Source organism: Lynx rufus, unplaced genomic scaffold (genome assembly GCF_022079265.1).
Source record: "Lynx rufus isolate CCGP_SWC_20201006 ecotype Redwood Valley unplaced genomic scaffold, mLynRuf1.p SCAF_13, whole genome shotgun sequence".
Taxonomy (NCBI): Eukaryota; Metazoa; Chordata; class Mammalia; order Carnivora; family Felidae; genus Lynx; species Lynx rufus.
Window position 1 is genome coordinate 59,158,078 of NW_025814827.1, and position 15,014 is coordinate 59,173,091.

A 15,014-nucleotide genomic window follows, 5' to 3' on the forward strand; every position below is an offset into this window, starting at 1 on the left:
CCCAGTCCAGCGAGGGACCGCAAACTGTAATAGTGACATGCCGGCCCAGAAAGCAGTCTGCAGAAGTGGTGTTTTTAACACGTAAAGCTTGTTGGTTCTGTGCTGGAAGCTATCAAACCAGCCTGAGGGCAGGGCCTGGGCGGTGGAAGGATCGGGACTGCGTGGCGGCCCACCGAAAGTGAAGCCGCATAATCATGCGTCCCTGCATCGAGCCCTTGCCACCCCCCATAAAGACTCCTCTACCTACAGGAAGGATAGCCCCATATATTTCCCAGCCAAGGAGAGGGACAAATGGGTGCAAAATCCCCACTCCGGCAACAAAGGAATGTATCTATGGATACAAGTTACTCCAACCCCTAGGCCCACTTGGCCCCCAGGAGGCATTCCAGATGATAACTGGCCCTGGCGGGTTAAGGTACAGAATGGTTCATTAGTTCCTAGGTATACATTGTCTCTTGGGAGCACATAAGGTGTGGGTTCCCAGGGCCCTCTTGGCTCCCTCCCGGCACCCCAGACCAAAGCAAATACTTTTGTTCCTTGTACCGCTAATGGTTCAAAGGGACAATTAAGAAGTCACGTCCCTGTAAATGTTCCACTTCAGGTTTTGAGAGCTAGATGACCTTGAAAGGGCAGGAGGGAACGTTACAAGAAAATAACTATGTTGTCCCTTAATGGGTGATTACACAAAGGAACATTTTTAGAATTAGGTAATGCCAGAAAACATAGACGATGCACGCTATAAGGAATTTACTAACAAATATAATGCCACGCTTGCCACAATAAAGTGGCCAGTCTAACACACTGCTGTTGTCTTGTGTCCACTTGTTACTTTCACCAATGCCGTTCACCCTTCGGGAACCCTGGACCTGCTCGACCTGGACTCTGGCAGCTCTGGCCCTTATTAGTGTTTGTACTGGGGTGAATTGTGTTCACCCAGAATTCAACGCATTCCAGAACTTCAGAATATGACCCTATTTGGAAACAGGGTCTTTGCAGACATAATTAGTTATGTTAAGATAAGGTCATGTGGGATTGGAGTGGGCCCTACATCCAATGACTGGTGTCCTTATAAGAAGGATATGTAAAGATATAGAGAAGAACAGAGGAAAAGGTCATGTGAAATTGGAGGCAGAGCTTGGAGTGATGTATCTACAGCCAAGGAATCCAAGGATTACTAATAGGTACTAAAAGAGGCAAAGAAGGATTCTTTCTTAGAACCTTTGGACGAAACAGGGCTGTACCTCCATTTCAGACTTCTAACCTCCAGAACTATGAAAGAATAAACTTGTTTTATTAAACCACCCAGTTTGTGGTAATTTGCTATAGTAGTCCCAGGAAATTAATACAGTGTTTTTTAAAATAATAATAATTAACAACCAGAGTCTATAATTTTATTGTTTTAAAACTATTTACTGGGTTTTTTATTTTTAATAGTAACACAGACTCAATCTAACAGATTAAAATATAGAGATTTATAAAGCTAAAAGCAGAAGACTTACCTTTTTACCCTATATCCAGCCCCTGTGTAATTACACATTTTACCTTTTCCATGAATATACACATAAGCACTATTTTCTTTACAATAAATGGGATCATCCTATGCATGGTGCTTTTCAGCTTGTTTTATTTTCAGTAACTATATTATGAAACACATGGGCATATTTACACATCACTATGTAGAGATCAATATCATTCCTTTAAGAGGCTGTATAATATTCCATTAAAGGCACCATCTCATAATTCACAACAACCTATCAATACATATTTAATGTCAGCTCTGAGCTAGGCATGGAATCCCTGTCTTCAAGGAGTAGAAGAGATAAATAAGTAAAAAGGAAATTATATTATAGTGTGATAAATGCTTCATGGGCACAAGCAAAGAGGACTGTGAGGGGCATGGAAAGGTGCTCTAGGCACGAGGGGCAGAGTGTACAAATGACAGGAGATAAAAAAGAATGATCTCTGGGGGTAAAAGAATAATCTTTGGGGCAAAACAAGAAGCATCTCATCATTCTCACAAGTAATTGCAAAGAAAGAACCATCCACACAAGAGCTCTGGAAGGTTAAACCTAGTCAATTTTCCGGGTTTTAGATAGACTCATTTCAAGAAGAGAATGCAAAATTATTTAATGATCAGTTGGCTTAACACAATGCACTATGTGGCCTGAGTACTTTATCAGCGTAAGCAAGTATGATTTGTTCTACTGGTGCTTTAAAAGATGTGTACTTCATTATCATATGGGTCTTGGCTGCTGGCACATGGACCCTAATGAATCATTGCTTAAATTTCTAGGAAGCTTTTTCAAGGATGTGGCTCTGAGATGAGGCTCCAGACAGGTACCATCTTAGCAAATGAGGCCAAAGAGCACAGCTAAAGTGATCTTAATAGTGTTGAAGAATTCTAAAGGCAAAATCCTCAAGCTCAATCTAAATGAACCCCATAGAAGCATGATTTATTACAAAAGGACAGAGGAAAATGATGAGCCTTAATGAAGCACCTCGTAGTTTATGCAAATTGGATCTGATTCACCACTGATCTTGGACTCAAAATTCCCAGTGACTTCAAGCTAATCAACTTTAATCACTGGCATGCCTAATGGGTCTTTTGTCTGAGGTCTTGATGTACTGCCTGGCTTTATTATTAGCTGATGGGGTGGGAGGGCATATGCCTACAATCAGGAATGAAGCGGGGCAGACTAGATGCCAGGTCACTTCCCTTTGGAAATACCCGAAAGCTTCCTTCCACTTCATCCTTCTGAGTCCCATCTACTTCAGGGGGAAACAGATCTAAGTTCTCCACCTCCGCTAATGAAAAAGGGCTCAATTGCATCAGGAAAGATTAGGACGGATCCCCCCAAATCAGTCCTAGAATGTAAAAGCTACTTGATAATCTAAGGGTTAATACAAATAGAATACCGAGTTCTTCATTTTACAGATCTTTGGAGTAAAACTGGCATTATTAGAGACTCAGACTAGCATAGGAAGGAAAAGGAAGGAAGAACCTGGAAAATACCTTTCAGAAAATTTTAGCTCACCTGATTTTTGTTTTTTAATCTGAGATAAATATGTAATGGGGGGAGTAATTGTGTTATGACGTATAAATTATCATCGGATTATTCCCTCAGAAACTGTTTGGGAAATGCTTGCAATAAGGGTGTGTGCGTGAGTCCTGGCTGAATGCTATCTGCTCACCCACATGGCAGTCAGTGAAAGTGTCTGCAGCAATGGAGTCCTGACTAGGACCAACATTTCGTCCAGTTCCCAAAGCAGTTTATCAGCTGCAGGCACAGAAAAACTTCCTCAGCTAGTTGAGAGTTGCCTTACAATCTCTCGTTCCTAGTCTTAGAATGTTTTCCATTTAGCAGATTCTGCTTCCGGGCTTTATTGCTGAATCAGGGAATAAGAACTAATTTCATGTCTCCTTTGAATCCTGTCAATCTGACTTATTTTGAAGAAGAGAAAATGGGAGCGTCAGTCAAAGCAGCACATTTCACAGTCCCTTAGACAGCTTAGCAGGAGGAATTCAACTAAATTACATTCCATTCACTGGGATGGATATTTAATTCAGTGCAGCAGCCAGGGGACCTGGGTCACGAAGAGGAGCTGGCCAAGCACATGCCCAAGGACTTCCCACACTGCAGGTTAAACCTGGCTTTAGGTGCAGTTCTGCCATGGTTGTCTCTGACCTCAGGCTTTGGATTCTATGAACAAATAAAAATTTATTAATTTTTAAAAGCTTATTTATTTTGAGACAGAGAGAGTGCTCAAGCAGGGGAAAGGGCAGAGAAAGAGGAGAGAGAATATCCCAGGCAGGCTTCACATTGTCAGCACAGAGCCAGACATGGGATTCGATCCCATGAACCATGAGATCATGACCTGAGCCCAAATCAAGAGTCAGATGCTTAACTGACTAAGCCACCCAGGCATTTATTTTTTTGTTTGTTTGTTTGTTTGTTGTTTGTTTGGAACAAATAAAAATAATTCAAGTGCCAATTTATATTTACCATTTTTTAAAATTTGGCCTGGTTTTAGCAAATTAAAGAAAATCACCTGCCATCTACTATGGCTATCATTTCAGAAAAGGACATTTTTTTAAATAATCAAACAAGAAGTTCTTAACTAAGAATTTTTCAAATTGAAGCAGAAAACTAACATTATGAAAAACTCACTACGTTGTCTTTATTTTTTCCATTTTTCTTCAAATGGGTGGAAAATTTCTCACACTAAAGTACCCTAGGGGACAAGACTAAATGTTTTCCTCCTGACTCAAAGAAGACAAATAAGGAGGGAAATGCAACAAATGAATCAGTTTGTAGCTTTGTACACCAGCCTGTCTGAGACCTTCTCTAGCAAATGCTCCCAGGCATAACCTGAGAACTTTTCTGTCCTATGACCAGGCATTATGTCCCAACCCCCACCTCAGGACCCCTTCCGAATGTCCATAAAACCCCACACTCCACACTGTCTTTTTAATAAGTATCATTTATGATATTCAAAACAGAAAACAAATTTTGAGAGAAAAATTCTATTTGCAAACCAATGTATACAAGACACAGAAAGAAACCTTAATCTGCTTCTAGTTCAAGAAATTCACACTCCGTAATACCTGTTTTCTCTCAAATTAATGTAAAGTTTTCTTTAAAGGTTTGACCACTTCTGGGGGAAGATGGAGGATTCTAAACTTACCTGGTCAGTCACACAGATACAACCAATTAATACCCACGTGGGAAAAATGACACCAAGACTGGCAGAACAGACTCTCCACAGCAAAATGTAGAGAAGAGGCCACACTGAAAAGGGTAGGAAGGGCAGAGACTCGGTGGAGAGTCAAATTGACCCACAGGACTGTTCACAGAAGAGAAGGGACTCTGCAGGCACAGAAAAGGGAAAGGAACAGACCCACACCGGGTACCCCAGACAGAGGGGACACTCATTGGGAAGACAAATCCTTATAACATTTGGTTTTGAGAACCAGAGAAACCTAACCACAAATTCTTATGATCAGTAGGGCTTAACACGTGGAACTTTAAAAATCGGTGGACTCAGCTCTGGGAGAGCCAGTCGGGCAATGGGGAACTGAATTCACTATTAAAACTTAAAAAGACCACCTTAAAGAGACAGCACAACAGCCCCACAGAGATACAGCACAGAGGCAGCAGTTTTAAAAACACCTGTGGTATATGGCAAGATTTATTTACTAACCTCAGAGCGTGTGCTGGAGGGGCAGGGATCTTTGACAGACTTCTTCAACAACAGAAGGGTTGATGGGCATGATTTCCCTCCCCTGCCCCCAGCCTAGATACATGGAGACCCACAGCAACCAGCACAGCAGGAACACTCTTTACTTAGCTTGCTAACAGCCTGCCCCACCCCTGTGCACTTGTACCAACTGGCATTCCCCAGCCAGGCCTCTATTCCAGGTCTCCTCCCACAGCAGACCCTTGAAAACCTTGCTAATACCATGTGTCCTGACTCTGTGTTCTTCTGCAAACTTGTCCCATCCAGCCAAGCTAAGATAGTTTTCTAAAGTGGCTACAGGTCCCTTCGCACAGCACACTAAAGCAGACCATACTGGCACCAGGTGACCTGCCCCCACCTTCTCCTGTGGAGCCACCCTCAGCATTTTTCCAAGCTACAGGTCCCTTCCCACGATGGACTGGTGCACATATTGTTAACACTGCACACCCCACCCTTGGGTTCTCCTGCAGACCTGCCTTCAACAGGAGTCCATCCAAAGCTGTGCCAAGCCCGGCAGTGAACAAGCAGCACTGACAGAGGCCAGCACCACTCGAAAGTGACACCTGTCCTAGGGACAGAGGAAAATAACAACACACACCAGTCTGACTGTGGCCCCAGTAGTGGGCTGAGGGCAGACATGTGGTCTGACTGCAAGCCCTGTGCACCAATGAAAGCTTCTCAGGGTGGGGAGAGCACCTTGCAGTTCAGTGTTACTACAGCTCTGGCAAATACCTGGTCTGACTCAACTGAAGGCCAAGGAGGCCCCAGACTGGCAACAAGCAAAGAGAGCCATTACAGATAATAGTACTGAAGGCAAATATGGCTCCGCCACAGTAGGACACAAACAACACACACAGGAGATACCCATGAAGCACCAGGTTCTGATGAATAGGGGACATTGCACCTAATGGTACTAAAGGGAATGGCCCCCTAAGGCCATTATGCTCAAGAGTAGGAGATACAGCTGACTTTCCTAACACATAGGCAAAGGCACAGAGTTAGATAAAATGAGGAGACAGAGGAATATGTCCCAAATGAAAGAATAAGACAAAATCACAGCAAGAAAGCTAAATGAAACAGCAGTAAGGAATATGCCTGATAGAAAATTTAAAGTAATGGTCACATAGATACTGGCCTTGAAAAAAGAGTAAAGGACTTCAGGGAGACTCTAAACAGAGATTGAAAGCACAAAAGAGAACCAATCATACATGGAGCACTCAACTGAAATTAAAAATACACTAGAGGGAAGGAGTAGTAGACTAGAAGAATCAGAAAAATGAATTAGTAACCCAGACGACAGAGTGATGGAAAGCAACCAAGCTAAACAGGAGAGAAAAAAGAAAAAAAAACTAACACAAAATGAAAACAGATTAAGAGAATTCAACAACACAATCAAGCATAATAACATTCACATTATAGAGACCCCAGAAGAAGAAAGAAGGGGTAAAAAATTTATTTGAAGAAATAATAGCTAAAAATGTCCTGAATTTGAGGAAGGAGACATAAATCCAAATCCAGGAGGCACAAAAGCACCCAACAAATCAACCCAAGGAGTTCCACACCAAGACACATAGAAATTAAAATGGCAAAAAGTAGTGGTAGAGGTTTTTAAAAACAGCAATAGAAAAGAAAACAGTTACATACAAGGGAAACCCCATAGGGTTATCAGCTGATTTTTCATCAGAAACGTTGCAGGCCAGAAGGAAGTGGCATGAGAGGTGCTGGGGTGCCTGAATTGGTTAAGTGTCCAACTCTCGGTTTCAGCTCAGGTCATGATCTCACAGTTTGTGAGTTTGAGCCCCACATTGGGCTTTGCACTGACAGCACAGAGCCTGCTTGCAATTCTCTCTCTCCCTCTCTCTCTGCTCCTCCCACACTTACATGTGTGCACTCCCTCTCTCTTTCTCTCTCTCACTGTCTCTCAAAAATAAATAAATAATTTTTTTAATTAAAAAAAGGAAATAAGGAGTGGCATGAAACTGTCACCAAAGTGCTAAAAGAAAAAAAAAACCTGCACCAAGAATACTCTATGCAGCAAGGCTATCATTCAGAATAGAAGGAGAGATAGAGTTTTCAAGATAAACAAAGGAATTCATGACCACTAAATCAGCCCTACAAGAAATGTTAAAGGGTACACTATGAGTGGAAAGAAAAGACTGTAAGTCGGAATAAGAAAAGTAGAAAGCAAGCACAAAAGCAGTAAAATTAATATATCTATAAAATTAGTCAAGGGATTCACAAAACAAAAGGATAAAAAGTATTACACCATACACCAAAAATGTGGGGTGGAGAGGAGTAAAGAATGCGTTCAAATTTAAGTGACCATTGGGCACCTGGGTGGCTCAGTCGGTTGAGCGTCCTACTTCAGTTCAGGTCATGATCTCGTGATTCATGGATTTGAGCCCCGCGTAGGGTTCTGTGCTGACAGCTCAGAGCCTGGAGCTTGCTTCAGATTCTGTGGCTCCCTGTCTCTCTGCATTTGACAAAGTACAACATCCATTCATGATTCAAAAAAAAAACCACTTCAGCAAAGTAGGCTTAGTGGGAACATACCTTAACATAATAAAGGCAATATATGAAAAACCCAAAGCTAACATCATACTAATGTTGAAAAACTAAATGCTTTGCTGCTAAGGTCAGCGACAAGACAAAGATGTCCACTCTCACAACTTTTATTCAATACAGTTTTTGGAAGTCCTAGCCAGAGCAGTTAGACAGCAAAAAGAAATAAAAGGTATCCAAATTAGTAAGGAAGTAGTAAAACTTTCACTATTTGAAGATGATATAATGCTATATACAGAAAATCTAAAAGACTCCATGAGAAAACGGCTAGAAGTGATATACAAATTCAGTGAAGTCACAGGATACAAAATCAATATGCAGAAATCTGTTGTATTTCTATACAGCAAAAATGAATCAGCAGAACAGAAATTAAGCAAACAATCCCATTTACAATTGCACTAAAAATAATAAAATACTAGGAATAAACTTAATTAAAGAGGTGAAAGACCTGTACTCTGAAAACTATAAAACACTGATGAAAGAAATTGAAGATGACACAAATGGAAAATATTCCATGCTCATGGATTGGGAAACAAATATGGTTAAAGTGTCCATACTACCCAAAGCAATCTACAGATTTGATGCAATCTCTATGAAAATACCAACAGCATTTTTCACAGAACTAGAAAAAAAAATCCTAAAATTTCCACAGAACCCCAGAATATCCCAAATAGCCAAAGCAATCTTGAAAAAAAAAAATTAGATGTATTACAATCCCAGATTTCAAGAGATAATACAAAGCTGTAGTAATAAAAACAGTGTGGTAATGGCATAACCATAGACACATATATCAGTGGAACAGAATAGAGAACCCAGAAATAAAACCACAATTACATGGTCAATTAATCTTCAACAAAGAAGGAAAGAATATCCAATGGGAAAAAAAAAAAGTCTCTTCAATAAATCTTGCTGGCAAAAACTGGACAGCTACACGCAAAAGAATGAAACTGGGCCACTTTCTTAAAGTACATACAAAATAAACTCAAAATGGATTGAGACCTAAATGTGAGACCTGAAAATATAAAAATCCCTGAAGAGAACATAGATAGTAGTTTCTCTGACATCTGCCATAGCAACATTTTTCTAGATATATGTTCTGAGGTAAGGGAAACAAAAGCAAAAATAAACTTGGGTCTATATCAAAATAAAAAGTTTCGGGGCGCCTGGGTGGCGCAGTCGGTTAAGCGTCCGACTTCAGCCAGGTCACGATCTCGCGGTCCGTGAGTTCGAGCCCCGCGTCAGGCTCTGGGCTGATGGCTCAGAGCCTGGAGCCTGTTTCCGATTCTGTGTCTCCCTCTCTCTCTGCCCCTCCCCCATTCATGCTCTGTCTCTCTCTGTCCCAAAAATAAATAAACGTTGAAAAAAATAATAAAAAATAAAAAAAAAAAAATAAAAAGTTTCTGCACAGGAAAGGAAACAATCAACAAAACTAAAATACAATCTACTGAATGGGAGAAGAAACTTGTAAATGACATCTCTGATAAAGGGTTAGTATCTAGAATTTATAAAGAACTTATACAACTCAACCAAAAAACCCCCAAATAATCCAATTAAAAATGAACAGAAGAGACGAACAGACATTTCTCCAAAGAAGACATACAGATGGCCAACAGACACACAAAAACATCACTAATCATCAGGGAAATGCAAGTCAAAACCACAATGAGATATCACCTCATACCTATCAGAATGGCCAAAATCAAAAGTACAAGAAACAACAGATATGGTGAGGATGGGGAGAAAAAGGAACCCCATGCACTGTTGGTGGGAATGCAAACTGGAGCAGCCACTGTGAAAAACAGTACAGAAGGGCCTCAAAAGTTGAAAATACCTCGGCAGCAGCAACTTCTTACTAGCCATGTCTCAGAAGGCAAAGGAAACAAAAGCAAAAATGAACTATTGGGACCTCAACAAGATAAAAAGCCCTGCACAATGAAGGAAACAATCAACAAAACTAAAAGGCAACAGACAGAATGAAAGAAGATAATTTGCAAATGACATATCAGATAAAGGGTTAGATAAAGGTTAGAATCTATAAAGAACTTATCAAATTCAATACCCAAAAAAACAAGTAATCCATTGGGCAAGAGACATGAACAGACCCTTCAAAAGAAGACATCCAGATGGCTTACAGACACATGAAAAGATGCTCAACATCATTCATCATCAGGGAAATACAAATCAAACCACAATGAGATACCACCTCACACCTGTCAGAACGACTCAAATTAACAACTCAGGAAATGACATATGCTGGCGAGGATGCAGAGAAAGGGGATCACTTTTGCATTGCTGGTGGGAATGTGAACTGGTACAGCCACTCTGGAAAACAGTATGGAGGTTCCTCAAAATATTAAAAATAGAGCTACCCTACGACCCAGCAATTGTACTACTAGGTATTTATCCAAAGAATACCAAAATGCTGATTCGAAGGGCACATGCACCGTAATGTTTATAGCAACACTATCAACAATAGCCAAATTATGGAAAGAGCCCAAATATCCATCGACTGATGAATGGATAAAGAACATGTGGTGTGTATATATATATATACACACACACACATACATATACACATATATACATACATATATATATATATATATACACGTGCACACACACACACACACACATACCTACATACACACACACTACAGAATATTACTTGGCAATAAAAAAGAATGAAATCTTGCCATTTGCAACAACATGGATGGAACTGGAAAGTATTATGCTAAGCTAAATAAGTCAGTCAGAAAAGATAAATATCCTATGTTTTCACTCAAATGTGGAACTTAAGAAACAAAACACATAAACCTAGGGGAAGGGAAGGAAAAATAAGACAGAAACAGAGAGGCAAACTGTAAGAGACTCTTAAATACAGAAAACAAACTGAGGGTTGCTCGAGGGGTATTGGGTAGTGGGATAGGCTAAATCAGTGATGGACATTAAGGAGGGCATTTGTTGGGATGAGCACTGGGTGTTATATGTAAGTGATGAATCACTAAATCCAACTTCTGAAACCATTATTACACTATTTGTTAACCAACTTGGATTTAAATAAAATTTTTTAAAAAATTAAAAATAGAATTACCATATGATCGAGTAATTCCATTACTGGGTATTTACCCAAAGGATATGAAAACACTAATTCAAAAAGATATATGCACCCCCTATGCTTACTACAGAATTATTTACAATGGCCAAATTATGGAAGCAACCCAAGTGTCCACTGATAGATAAATGGATAAAGAAGAGGTGATATATATATATACACATATACATACATACATATATACATATACATATATATACATATACATATACATACATACATATATATGTGTATAGATAGATAGATAGATAGACAGATACACACACACATACCGTGGATACTAGTCAGCCATAGAAGAGAATTAAATCTTGTCATTTGCAACAACATAGATCTAGAAGATATAATGCTAAGTGGAATAAGTCAGTAAGAGAAAGACAAATACCATATGATTTCATGCAAATGTGGACTTTAAGAAACAAAACAAAGGAACAAAAGAAAAAGAGACAAACCAAGAAACAGACTCAACTACAGAGAACAAACTGATGGTTACCAGAAGACAGGTAGGTGGGTGGATGGGTGAAAATAGGTGAAAGGGATTAAAGAGTACACTTAATCATAGTGAGCACTAAGTAATGTATAGAATTGTTTAATTCTATATTGTACACCAGAAACTAATATAACACTGTATGTTAAATGTGCTGGGATTAAAATTTAAAAACAATAAAATAAAATAATAAAAATTTAAAATCAAATAAAGAAGCTTTGACCATCCATTGCTGATACTCATCACAGACAACTCTGTCACAAAGCCACCTGATGTGGTTTATCAACATGTTGTGCTGCCACCACATGAGTTCTTTCAGTCATTTCCCACATTAGGCTCTGTGGGGGTGAAAGAAGATTCCCAAGTGAGGTAAGCATTGTTAAGAGAGGTGTTCAAAATAGGATTCGGAGTATACTGAGGAAGCACAGCCTATACAAGTCTTTTGTTTCAAATTTTGGAACACCAGGGACTTCTTATTTTTGTCAATTGCAATTTGTCAGTCAATTGCACCTGAATTGTCCTCTGGAACACATTCTTCTACTTCGGATTGAAATAGAGATAATGTAACATCTATTAACTAAATAGCCTATAGCACATTATACAGTTCAACTCTGTCAGCACCAATCATATTTCTTTCAAAACAAGTTATATAACTGTAGTTTTTGTGTTTATAAGCCTGCACTGCCCACTTGAAATTTGGAGCACACTTTCCATTTCTGTCCACTCTGTGTCTTTGAGATTGCAATCTCTAAGACTCCAAATAAGTGCTTTTGGTTGCTTTACAGCCCCTTCTTCCCTGTCGACAGTAGTTAGGAGAGTAAAACGTCATAAGCTCCATGAGTTCATGCTTTGGATGTTACTAAATGTTCTGAGACTTTTTGATCTGTAATGTGGAGATCCAAACCTTCTCAACTCAGAGCATTATCATAAAGATTAGATAAGACCAGTAAAAATACTGTGAAAACTGTAAAATTATCTACTCATACGAGGTATTATTGATGCTGCTTTTTAATAGAAAGAAGCAATAAAAAACAGCAATGATATTTCCAAAATAACCTCCAGAGTAATGATGATAATATTGACGGTGATGGCAACAAAAAAGTTAACAATAAGAAAACAAAAATATTTCTCTAGGGCTTTTTTTGTGCCAGGTTTTATACTAAGAACTTTTCATATTCTTTTTTTATGTAATCCTCACAACAATCACATGAGGTAAACACTGATGTTATCACAACTTAAAAATGAGAAAACTAAATTCTAAAGAATTAGATAGCCTTGTCAATTTCACACAACTAACATAAAGTAGAACTGAGATCGAAGCTCTCGGTTCTGTCTGATTCTATACACTCTATGGGTGAGGCTTAGCAAAAAATTCTAAAGCCACCAAAAATACCTTAAAAAAATAAACATGAAAAACCTAGACTTAGGACAAAGAGAAAAAAATAAGCAGAGCTTGGCCTAAATCTTAAAGCAGATGGTATAACATTAACTGATGGCAGAAAAAGAACAGAAATATTCAACTATCTCCCTATACATGCCATCAAGAAGACTAATTGTCAAACTGGAAAAAGAAGAATAAGTATTAACCTTAATAAGTACCATTTAGAAAACTGAAACTAAAATAGAATTGAAACTGGAAGGAGCCTCAAAAAAAAATGAAAGAAAGAAAAGAAAAGAAAACATACAGCCCAATGTTTTTGGTTTACAGATAAAAAAGCCAATGGGATTAAGTGTCTTGCTCAAAGCCACACGTAAGTCCAAGGCAATGTTTGGATAGAAGTGTCTTCCTGGCTCCGGTTTCAGTGCTCTTCCCACCTCCTGCATTTGAGGGATAATAATGAAATGCAAGTCCCTGCATTTAAATGAATCAAATCACACAGGGTTCTGAAAAACAGAATTACACAATATCTGACGGTAATTTTTGAAATCATGGGAAATGAGAAATGTATTAGAAGGTAGTATTGTGCTTAAACTGTATAGTGACAAAAATAAGCACTAGTAATTCAATACAAGGTACTGTTTACCTGGTTTGGTCACTGCACCAAAATGTTTTCTTAAGCAGTAAGGAGAGTTCCAAGTTCATTTAGCTATGTATCAGTACCTAGAGAGTTCCTTAAATTTAAGACGCTATAAAAGTGAATTGAAAATGGGTACTCCTTTACTAAAGTTAAGAACTGTATGCATCTTATTATAGATATACTTAGCTATATCACCTGCCATGATTAAAAGAATCATCAACAACTTTTAAATAGTTTAGCAGAAATAATGAAAAATTAATGCTGATATTTTAGTTAAGTCCCTGTAATTGTAATAACTATATTATGGTCAAAATAATTTCCAATTTTGTAGTAAATTATTCAGCCACCACATTTTTTGATGTCCAGGGTACAAATGAATAAACCCATATTACTGCCTCATCCTGGAAACATACATAAAGCTGCCCCTGTAAGAGGTCGTTCAGTGTAAGCATCTGCCTTTTTGACTTCCTAATAGCCATAACTAAGCAGATTCTCTCTAGAATCTGCAGATATTTGCAAGAAAAGATGTTCAATGGAATTGATGTTCTCCAAAGCCAAGCTATCACCAAAACTTATTGAAATGCAAAGGGCTATACCACTGTTGGTCTTTTTTAATTGTCTAGATTCTAGATGTTATACTCTTAATGATTTCTTTAATTTGTTGTTGTCTCCAATGTATTCTATTCCAATGTGATTTTAGCAGTGGAACAATATGTCCATTTAGGCCCAGTTTTACATTTCAAACTTTATCAGTGGGGTGAAAAGCCCAGAAACAAAATAACGTAATTGATGTGAGGTTCACTATTTGTTTTCTTTGTCAATAGCTTTCAGTAGATATACTGTGTCGTTATCAACAGGCAGCCAAGCATACCTCTAGATGGACTTTATTATACTTGCCTATGGAAAAGGAAAGCTATGCTTCTCTTAATTTTTAGTATGTTCAGTTGCAGGTTTCTCCCCCCAATTTCTCCCAAAAGTGAATTCTGGAATGCTATTTGGCCTTTTTAAGTCAAACAACTGCAGTATTTACAATGGTTATTGTATGGTTATCCTCCATATTTGGTGAAAAGCCATCCAACTTTTTTGGTATTCTGTGGAAACAGACAATTTTATTTCAGACTGCAAAGCATATGATTAGAGTTCTAGTATAAATACACAATTCTTCATCCTGAGGAAAGGAAAAAATTTTATCTACTTTTTTAGATTCTTCTGGCTGTCCAATAATTAAATTGATATGAGACCAATTAACAGGAGACAAGCATAAGAAAATGAAATGCACAGTCAGGCAATTAAGGCTTATATGCCATTCTGAGCTAAGAAAAGGGGTGTGGGGGACCAGGACTTCAAAGGGAAGAAAGACAATTTATAGAAAGATGGGAAGAGCAAATGTTTGGGAAACTAATGTTTGTGGTGCCATGAAAAGACAATAGGACGCAGAGAGGACTTTGAACAAACAGGCCTTGCTGAGTTCCCCCCCAGTCTTCTACTCCTAGCCCATATTCTTTATAGTTACCTCTGGTGATAGCTCTCTTCCTGGACCAGGCCATCTACCTAAATTCTTTTAGGCAGTTAAGGGGAATGTAAAAGCTCTTCTTAGTCT